This window comes from Quercus suber, unplaced genomic scaffold (genome assembly GCF_002906115.3).
Source record: "Quercus suber isolate HL8 unplaced genomic scaffold, Cork oak 2.0 scaffold_23, whole genome shotgun sequence".
Taxonomy (NCBI): domain Eukaryota; kingdom Viridiplantae; phylum Streptophyta; class Magnoliopsida; order Fagales; family Fagaceae; genus Quercus; species Quercus suber.
Window position 1 is genome coordinate 1,775,374 of NW_027069488.1, and position 10,835 is coordinate 1,786,208.

General features: G+C 32.3%; 1 long non-coding RNA gene across 6 annotated transcripts; it reads left to right on the forward strand.

Moving 5' to 3' along the window:
• The first annotated feature begins 2,463 nt into the window (after positions 1-2,463).
• Positions 2,464-7,655, forward strand: LOC111997799 (uncharacterized). Of its 6 annotated transcripts, none has more exons than XR_002881388.2 (9): positions 2,464-2,804; positions 3,146-3,278; positions 3,364-3,438; positions 3,588-3,761; positions 4,209-4,336; positions 4,763-4,816; positions 4,902-5,027; positions 5,279-5,423; positions 7,340-7,655. It is a non-coding gene; the product is annotated as an uncharacterized LOC111997799 (long non-coding RNA). The 6 variants fall into 6 exon arrangements; XR_002881391.2 differs by having other exon boundaries at positions 5,279-5,391; XR_002881390.2 differs by having other exon boundaries at positions 5,328-5,423.
• Positions 7,656-10,835: the final 3,180 nt, after the last annotated feature.

Sequence of the window (10,835 nt, forward strand, 5' to 3'; positions counted from 1 at the left end):
CCTTGTCTCCGCCCTATCCCTTGCCTGTTGGAATTCTTTTCTCGTGAATGGTTGTCTGTTGTCGTAGAAACCAGGTACCACGATAACATCTCTTCCGCTAGACATGTACGGGGCAGCCTTTAGAGTGGAATTGTATGGCTGTTATTCCACTTTAAGCATGCCTTTACTCTGCAACCACAGCTTGCAACTTTTGTCAGCATGGTTTAAGCGCCCACACTAGAAATAGAGATTTGGTAAGCGCTTGTATTTGAATCGGACCCAATGTTTTGACCCATTCTCTAATGTAATCACCCTACCTCGGCATAAAGGTAGTGTAATATCAATCATTACTCAAACTTGAATGAAATGTCCGCCTTCATCAGTTGCTACTCCTGCTGATTTCTGAACTTTCCCAACAATGTTGCAGGTGTTCTCTACCACTTCCTTTGTCATATATCGAATTGGGATATCATGAACCTAAACCCAGAATAACGTTTTTGAAAAAACCAGATCGCGCATTAGACAATTTGTACTGTACCTTTGCAACATTACTAGATGTTTGTCAAAACTCCAAGGTTGATTTTTGAGGATTCTTTCAATATCATTGGGATTATCAAAAACAAACAACACTCGGTGTTCATTTTGGTTATGGATTGTGAACCCGTTTGTAGATCTCCACAACTGTTTGAAAGTTTGCGCCATGGCTTCCATATTTAGGAAATATGGGGTAAGGAATTGAGCAGCTAGCAAATATTCACCAAATCTCTGTTCATTGGACAGGATGAATCCAACGGTTTCCTTTTCTGAAAGGGAAAAGTTGGTCAATTGATTTGCTAATTCCTCCATGAGAATGAGGATTGGAAAAGGACCAAGAAATAAAGTGTCTCCCCACAACCCCAAAAGAACCAAAATACCACTAGCTCAGAAGGTACACTTGTTACCTACTGAGAACAAACTCTCCTCTCAAATAAGGGACCAAGACACTTCTACTGCCTTAGACAAGAGAGAAAAACCTCTCTCTCTAAGCGGCAGAGAGGTTAATTGGGTCAATAACTTGATATGCACACGCGAGTTACAAACAAAATGAAGGTTAATTCCATTTGGCCAAAATCATCTTTATTATCTATGCTCATCCCCCATCATCAATGCTACTGCTGATCTGTAGCATTATCAGAATAGCACCACAAAGTCTGCCAATGAAAGAAACAAAAGGCAAAAATAGATTTAAAATCTTGCTAATAAATAAACTCAAATTTGTTATCGTTTTCCTTGTGTTTTCTCTGTAATTAATCAAATATATCCTTTTTTTTTTTAATTTTATTTTCAGAGAAAAGAAATTTATAGAATGGAACATGTTGCTCTAAGAGTGGCTTGCACTTCATGAGCCGTACGATCTGCTCGTCAAGATTGTTGCTCGATATTGTTGGTTATGAATTCACGTCCGTCTAGTTCTACTGGGAAATTGAATCTGTTTCTTTTTCTATTTCTTTTTTGAAGAAAAAAAGTCCATGTGGCATCTAAGTGGCATAAAAATCAATTTTTTATTTTAGCTATTAGCTACATTAGTATTTTTCATTCACCACTTAAAAACAGAGATAATTTTGATGCAATACTAAAATGTTAGGGACTAAATTAAAATATAGCATAAGGTTAGAGACCAAATATATAGTTTACCTATATATAATTTTATTATTTTTGCTGTTTTAATTGATATTATTCTTTTTTAAAGTAGTCTATAATCTTCTAACTATTGTGACTATGCATTATATTTTCCTAATTTTTTTTTTATAGAACACAACTTTTCAAGTTTCAAATTTATTATTCAAATTTCTCATTCTCTTAAAGAAATTATCATGACAATAAAAATTTATCATATAATTACACTTACAAAATTGGACCAAAGTGGAGCTAATGCCAAACTGCAATTAGTAAAAATATCCCAAAAATTAATAACAATTATAATAATAAAGTGATGTAAAATCATAATCTATCATATAAGTAATGTATTCCAATGTAATGAATGTGGTTTGTTGTTTAGGTAACATCAATCAAATTTGTTATCACATCAATTTTTTAACTAAATTATTATACATGCATCTGTGATTCTTTATGCCTTTTAAAGGTTCTATTCAAGTTGAATTTGGTACCATAAAAAAGTATATCAGAAAACCGCCTGTATGTAATATTTTATACAAAAAAAAGGGGAAAAAAAAATTCTAGTTACTTAAGAGCTTTATTATTTCTATCTCTTGAAGTTAAATAAAAATAAGATATGGCTTTAAATACTACATTAGTATACAAATATAAATACAATGGTGAAATGAAATTATTGTATATACACTATCTATATATATATAATAGACGAAGCCTTTGAAGGAGGTGCTGCCACGTTTACAATTTAAAAGGTGATACATTACAATCTGCCACGTATTAGTTAAAACGCGATAAATTATGATGTTTGGCTTACACTAAAACACTGATTCATACCGCTCAATATAAAAGATAAAAGGAAATCTAACAGGCCAAAATACAGTAAAACACTCTCCTGATAAACTTTTTCTTCTCTGCCTCTTCCTCCGCGTTGAAGCCGTTTTCTCTGGCTCTCTCAATTCTCAAAACCCCTAAACCATAGCCCATCGCCACTCTCTCACTCCTTCAGCATCCCCCTGCCGTCATATACCGTTTAGAACAACTATCAAAAGACACGCCTTAAATTCATTAAAAAACAATCAAAATTAGTCATTCTGCCATTTTTTCCTACGGTTTGGAGGGGAATGAAAACGTCTCACGCAGAGGAAGATAGAGAGAGGCCGCAACCACTACCGGTGAGTTTTTATCTTCGATTTAAGTTTGTTTATTAATTATGATTAGGTTTTGATATTTTGTTTGGATTGTTTTCGATTTTGGTATTTAATTACGTTTTTCTCTTCGCTTTTCAATTTGACATTCTCATCTGTACGCCCTCAAGTTCAACCATGTACCAATTTCGAATCGATCAGATTCCAGATCGCTTAGATCTACTTTGATTTTTTTCGTTTTTGTCTGATCCAGGGTTTATCATTTGCTCTTTGGATGAATATATTGCTTTTGTTTATTGGTGGTGTTAGTACTCTACTTTAAATATTCTGATTCCAATGTATTTCTCCCTCAATTGTTCACATTCTAGATTTCAGAATAGGAATGATTGTGTTACTCGCTAATGGTGAAATAAGCCGCATCACTTCCGAGAGAAAAGAGAGACAAAGAAATAGAGAGGCAGAGATAGAGAGAAGACCGCCACCCAGATCTTCGCCATCACCGTAAGGGCACCTTCCGTTTCTCCTATTCCCATACTTTCTTTTCGCTTCCTTTTCAATTTTCTTAACACCGATGCTTGCGATCCAGAGATAGAGGAGGAGAAAAAATAAACCTTGCAATACAAAGATGAGAAGGAGACAGACATTGAGAGAACTACTACCGGTAAGTTTTTCTTTTTTTCATTCTTTCTTAGATCTGGCTATGGGTATGAAATATGAGTTAGTTTTGAGAAATTTGGTTGGATTGATTTTTATTTAGGTATTTGGGTAACATTAGGTTTTGATTTGATTTTTTGAAATTTGGGGTTATAGATGATTTAGGTTTGGAGAGGGCAAAAACAGAGAAATAAGAGAGAGGGAGAGAGTTCTCCATTCCCTCTTCAGACTTAGAGCACCACTGCAAGCACATAGGGAAAGAAAAATCTATGGGCATCAACACCGTTAGGCTACATGTCTGCCACCATCAGATCGTCGGAACCGGCTCCAGTACGTTTTCCTCCATTTTTTTTTTTTAGATTTGGGTATGAAACATTACTTTTTATTGTGTTTTTTTGTTGGATAGGTTTAGATTTGATTTTGGTTTTGATTCTTTTTTGTTTCGGGCTTTTGGGTTCTCCGTGAAAATGTTTGTTTTCTCAATTTTTCCCTATTTTGGATTACAGCCTTTCCCTGTTTTCTAATATCTGTGTTCATAGTTTTTTTTTTTTTTTCCCTGGGGTTTTGATTTGGAAAACCGGTTTTGTTGTTGATTCATCACCAACAGCAAAACTTTTATCCCTATTGAAAAATATATGGGTTTAGTAGAAGGAAGGCATGGTTTTTTTGCCCTTTTTTTTCCTATTCAATTACCGATTCAAATTGTATAAAACTATTCCCTTTTTTGATTTGGGAAATTATGATTCATTCATTCATTCTGTTCTTTCTTTTATACAGATACACAGCTTAGGATGGAAGAATTAAGCAAAAGTGAGGATATAAGGATCAATGGCCATGGAATATAAAAATATATACAGTTGAGATGGGAAACAACAAAGGCGAATTCATTCCTCTTTTTCTTTTGGGTTTGATTCTTTATTTATTTAATTTCATTAATTAGTAGTGTAAATTTTACAACTTGCAAATTAGAAGTGAAATTTCAGAATACCATGCAATGTGTTTAGTGGGGTGATTGATTTTCTCTATTTGGTAAACCAAATTTGGTTCAACAGTTCGAGTTCAATTCTGTTTTGATTGTTTATTATTATTTTAGATTGAAAAGGCAGTAATTGTATTATCATCAAAAAAAGAAGTATGAAAAGCATAACATGGGTTCCTGTAGGACATGATCCAAGCCAACCCAGTGGCTTATGCTCTAGGAAAACAAAAAAAAAATAGCTATGGTAAAAAATATTTGATTTTGTTAGTGGAGATTGTACATTGCTTTTCTATAGAAATGAGAAATTGTTTTGTGCACTGGGGAGACTTTAGCTACTTTCTCCTTACTGCAGGAGGATGGGCTGCTTCACACTGCCTGTGGGACCCCCAATTATGTTGCTACCAAGGTATCTACCTACAACTTTGTAAAATAGCAGAATGATTTTGTGCAACTCTATGTTCGATTTATCTCATGTGATATTTTTGTTTCAGGTTCTACATGATAAAGGTTATGATGGTACAGCATCTGATATTTGGTCTTGTGGGGTCATTCTCTTTGTACTTATGGCTGGGTACTTGCCATTTGATGAACCGAATCTCTTAACTTTGTATAGAAAAGTAAGTCTTTACAGATTTTGCATCCTCTTTTAATATGATGAAATCTGATTAAACTCATCAATGTATTGATATGAATTTCAGATTTCCAAGGCTGAATTTGTGTATCCATCATATATTTTCACTTGGTGCAACAAAACTGATAAAGCGTATTTTTGATTGTTTTAAATACCCACAGAAAGTGTCTGGTAGTCATCAAACAGTGTTGTTTCAATTGTTTATTAATGGATTGCCTTCAATGTGTTTGATTATAGTTGTGAATAACTCTCACACTACTCTGCTTCAAATTAAATCGTCTTGAAGCAATCAAGGTTTAGAAGATGGGACACTTCAAGTCTTGAAGGATGGGGTTTCAACTTAGTTGAAGGTGATGCAAATGCAAGGAATTGGTGAAGGAAGGTTCTGCTATTGCTAATGTTTCTTCATACATTTAGATTGCTGTTCCATTCCTCAATATATTTGTCTCTTTCAGTATATGTTGTCAATGTTGATCTTAAGGTTAGCAGCTGTGGTTTTTGAAATAAAGCGACTCTATGAGACCTTTAGTTGGTATTTTAATCAATGCAATACTTAGCTTAAAGGCATTTTAAACGTCTATATTACTATATATGCATTGTTGTTGGTGTGCTGCCCTATCATGGTTTATGAGAGAAATAATGATTGGCTCTAGCACCCAGTAAAGGCAGATGGGCATAATCTGTTATGACCTTGGTAAAATTTTTGATTAATCTAATTAGATACTTCCCAAAAATACTTAGCATCAAAAGCCAAGGAATCAATGCCTTTTCACAAAAAACCAGTTGAACCAGCTCTCTCTCTCTGCTTGATGATTTTTTTAGCTAGAACAAACACGCTGGTCCAATATATGTGAATACCAAACAACAAATGACAAAACATTGGATGTCCATGAATTGATTCTCACCAAAATCTTATCTATTATAGGGCTACAACTTATCGCCCATAGCTTCAAACAATTTGATAAACTGGAATTGGTTTGTTATCCATTTATGCTTTTGACAATATTTGATTCATGATAATTATAGCTACTAAAGTTTTCTTAATTTCTATTTTAGGATTTTATAAAGTTACAAGAAAGGTTAATTTTAGAGATACTTCGGAAGGTTTAATTGTTTTCTCTCTCTCCATGAGATATAAACTTTTTTATGTATTTTCCTACTTTTGTACATGTTTATGACACAAGTTGTTATCCTCTAAGGTAGAGGAAAGTGATGTACTTTATGGAATGTTAATATATGGTTCAAAACTTTGGTAGTTAAGAGGACTAGAAAAACTTTATTTTATTTTTTTGTCTGCAATATTATAGATCCATATTTCAAAATCTCTTTTCCTTAAATCAATGGTTGTGTTGTAATTCTTAACTAAATTATTTGACCCATGAAATTTATGACTATTTATGTTTTCTATGTTAGTGTTTTAGCTTAGCTTGAACTTGCAAGAAGGATAATTTCAGAGATACCTGAAGGCTTAAGCCAAGGGTTTGCATCTAAAAAATATAATTTTTTTTTTCTTCCTGTGGGATCTAAATGATCACATAATAACTTTTAAAGTGGAATATAGACTTCACAAGTCTATTTGCTCAGTGCTATATACCTTAAGTTAACAAATATTGGTCGCCTTAGTATAAATTTTAAGTCGAAAAGAAAAAAGGTATTCTGCATATGTGTAATAAATTAGGTTGTTAGTTAATTTTCTATTATATATACGAGGAAATAATCTCATTTTAATATATATATATATATATATTTATTTATTTATTTCTTTTTTTGGAACTTTAATGTTAAATGTTACAGACTTCTTCATCTCTACCAAAGTCCCCAACTGCTTAAAGTCTGCAACAATTTCTATTCATATAAATTAAATATTCTATACACTATCTAAAAAAGAAATTTTGAGCCCATTAATGATGATTATCATTTCTTAAGCATTCATTTATATGTCAAATTTTGAGAATAGTATAAATTATTAAGTAATCAAATTTAGACTAGCAAAATAAACCAATTCCATTTCTTATGAAGTTAGTTCATTTTTTTTAATGGCAGATGATTACTTTCTTCAATATCTCAATACTATGAACTTTGTTTTTCCTCCCCTTATTTTTAATAATGGCAGAATATTATTTTCTTTAGTGTCTCAATACTATGAACTTTGGTTTTTTCCCCTTTTTTTCTTAATTCCATTCAAAGTTTTAGAAGGGATGCTTGAATCAAATGTGTTTGATTGGGTTTTACAGATTTTTGTAGGTTAATTAGCTTTGATTTTGGGAACATAAAAATTTTCTCACTATTAACATGCAGGTATAAAGAAAAGAGATGAGATTCTGGAAGGAGAATTCTTGAGCCAAAAGATTGTCATAGCATTGAGCAACAGTGATAGCTATTGTGGTTGCTATAGTCTTCTGTGTAAATTAAATGCCTAGAACATAGATAAATGTGGCAATAGTGTTTATTGAATAGCGTATGATCAACAAGATACATTAGAGGAAAAAGTGGATTTGTGTAGTGAGGCTGATTTACAATTTAATACAATTTAATATGAAGTTGTATGTAAAATTGAATTTGGATTTTGGCTTTGAGCCAGTAAAAATACAAAGGTTGCTATTGTCTTTGCAAATAGTTTTTCCATTATCTTTAATGTTGCTTTAGTTTACAGCATTACTTTCTTCAGAAAATACTGTTTTTTTTTAATGTCAATTCCTTTGTCAATCTTTTTTTTTTTTTTTTTTTTCCTTTTCTTTTTAGCCTTTTCTTGGTGGGCAAATTAGTCTCACACTGTAAGGAAACTAAACAACTGTATCAATTATTGCATATTAATGAACTTTGCATACAGGTCAAATAAAAATACAAATTAAGATCTCCAAAATTTGCATAAAGGTCATGGGAATTTTAAGAAAATAAATAAAAGAACTAATTAGCATTTTAATCAAAATTGTAAGCAATTGATGCTAATTGTTGGCATTTAAGGGCCTTGACAGCCCCTCTCTTTTTCTTATGTTCTTTGCACAACTTTTCTTTTTGTATTTCTTTCTCTTTTTCTGCTTACTTTCCCCTTTTTTCTTTTTTTCTTTTATAGCTATTTTTTTTTTTTGGGGCTAAATTTTAGTTGACTGTAGGTTTTATTTTTAATTCTTTTGCTAAATGTTTTCTAATTGGAGATTTTTTTTTTTGATAGGATCTAACCGTAGATTGGTCATGATTAAATGTGCCATTTTATTGGGTTTGGATTGGTATATAATCTGATAGGAATTGACATGTCACATATATATATATATATATATATTTTATAGAAAGGATTTGATAATCAATATATTGGTTGGCTTTAGATTTGCAATTTATAAATAATGTCATGTTACATTATTGGATGACATTTTTTCAAAAAAAAAAAAGTAGGTGAAGTATATTGAGCAAAGTGTAAAATTGTCTTTGAAAATATTTAAAAGTAAAAAAACTATATAAGTTTTGATTGCCTTCTAATACGTAAAATAATCCCGCGCATTGCGCGGGTTAAACACTAGTATTATATAATAAAATAAGAGATAAAACAGCCACGTCATATCATTACTATACACTATATTATATAATAAAAAATAGGCCATACACGGCTATTTCTCAATAGCTCCAAGGTGTGGAAGCCTCTAACCCCCCAGAAAAATCATGCAAACCCTCTTTTATATAGGTGCACAAAGTAGAGTTTAAGAAGACGACTCAAATTAGGTTTAAAATAGAAATAAGGAAAATGACCTCGCTCATGTAAGGGTCACGAGAAGTTTCAGGTTGGTTTATTGTTTTGCTGGAGTGAGTTCCTCTTGCTCTTTAGTGAGATGCCATTTCGCTTAAGTGAGCTTCACCTTTGCCGGAGCAAGATTATCCAAACTTTGAACAATAAGATAGTTTGTAACACTCTTTTGTAGTGAATGCAATACATCAATCACTTGAACTTCATTAATTAAATTCAAAGTCATGGAATAGGCCAAGTATAAAACCCTAACACAATTATTCCAGAATTCCCTTTCAATATAAAAAATAGATTACCTTTGATACTAAGCCTCTTCAATTTTTCTTCTTCCTCTTGATTTTGTGGAAATATATGTTTGCATATAGGGATGTGCATTCAACGCACTATTTTTCACATCTCAAGTTGGTATTTTGTATTTTGATAGGGACTTGACACTACAAACAGCTTGATTTTTTTCAACATATTTTTATCCATAGTCACTAAAAATTGTTGGTGGAAGCTTTTATTTTCTACAGTTATGCACAACCGTGGAGGCGTGGAGTAAATTTGAAGAAACTAGCATACTTATTTCAACAGTTATGCACAACTGTTTAGGTAAATGTAAAAAATAAAGGGGCTCCCTTTCCCAGTGTTTTTTTCCCTCTAAAATTTCACTTTTAGCACCGTAAAATGAGTCTAAAAAATACTTAAATTGGGAAAATTTTTATCATCAGGTTGATGAATGTAGAAAAAATAATTAGATATTTTATCAACAATTTTGTAAATGTAGAAAATCAGTAACACCAGGAAGCTACAACCTACGAGCCAAAGGATTCTCACTTTCTATCTCTCTCTCTAAAATTCTTTCTCTTATTCTCACACACACATACAAATGCAAATGTTTTTCTTTTTTTCTTTTTTCACAGTGGCATTTGTTTCCCTTTCTCTTCCTCTCTCTCTAACGCTCTCCTCTCTCTCTCTCAGAAAAACCTAATTCCATTTTTCCCGTATGGTAGATCGATTTCCTTCGATTTTGGCAATTCGGATGGAAAATTCCTTGAATCTTGAGGCTTCGGTAAGTGATTTTCTATATCTATTTGTATTTTGTAGTTCTATTTCTATTTTTCAATGTTTGAGAGTCTCTGTATTTGATTGAGAACCTAAAGCACTTGGAGAATTTTGAATTTTTGTGGTATTTGTTTGAATTTTTTCTTGAATAGAGCATTGAATTCAAAATGCTATGCCAAACTTGGTTTTGAGAAGATTAGATTGGTGAAAATTAAGGCTTAAATGAAAATTAGGGCTTGAATTGGATGTTAGGGTGATGAGGTAATCAAACTTGTTGAAACTAAGATCAAACTTGGTAAAATCAGCATTTTAATAGTTTTTCTTTATTTATTTTTAATACTGAGATTGAGGTGCATGATTCTGGATTTAAAAAAAATCAATATCTGTCACATGAGGGTAGACTCTTCAAGTGTAGAACTCATCCCTATATAAGAGGGATATTATAAGCAATAATTACAAAAAATACTAAAGAAAGCATACATATAGTTTAGAGAATATGTACGTAAATTCCTTTCGAAGGGGAATGTCAAATTGAAAATGATTTGAAGTTGAGTATTAGGTACAATGTAATTTGTAGACTTGTAGGGTCTAGTATTAGCACTGAAAGCATACATATGTGTACATGTTCGGGAGTTTGTGTATGCATAAACAACAATTTGAATTTTGAAAGTGCAAGACTGATGAATTCTATCCAGCATGCAGGGCTGCTCTTCAATGCATGGGCAGTACATTTTTAATTTTTTGGTGTAGATTATGTTCTCCATATTATTACTTGAAGAGTCTTGTTTACTCAATGCCAAAAATTTTAATGGAGTAAAAAAAAGCAACGTTGACATACTATTAGGATTGTCAAAAGCCCACCGAGTTCAACCCACCTGACTCGACTTGAAGGGTTGCTGAAGGTTTCGATGAATTGGTGTTGTAGAATCAGTTGGCCTTTTCTGTTTTTTTTTTTTTTTTAATTTTTTTTTTTACAAGGAGTCGGGTCGATTGTTGGGTGTCGAGTTTTAA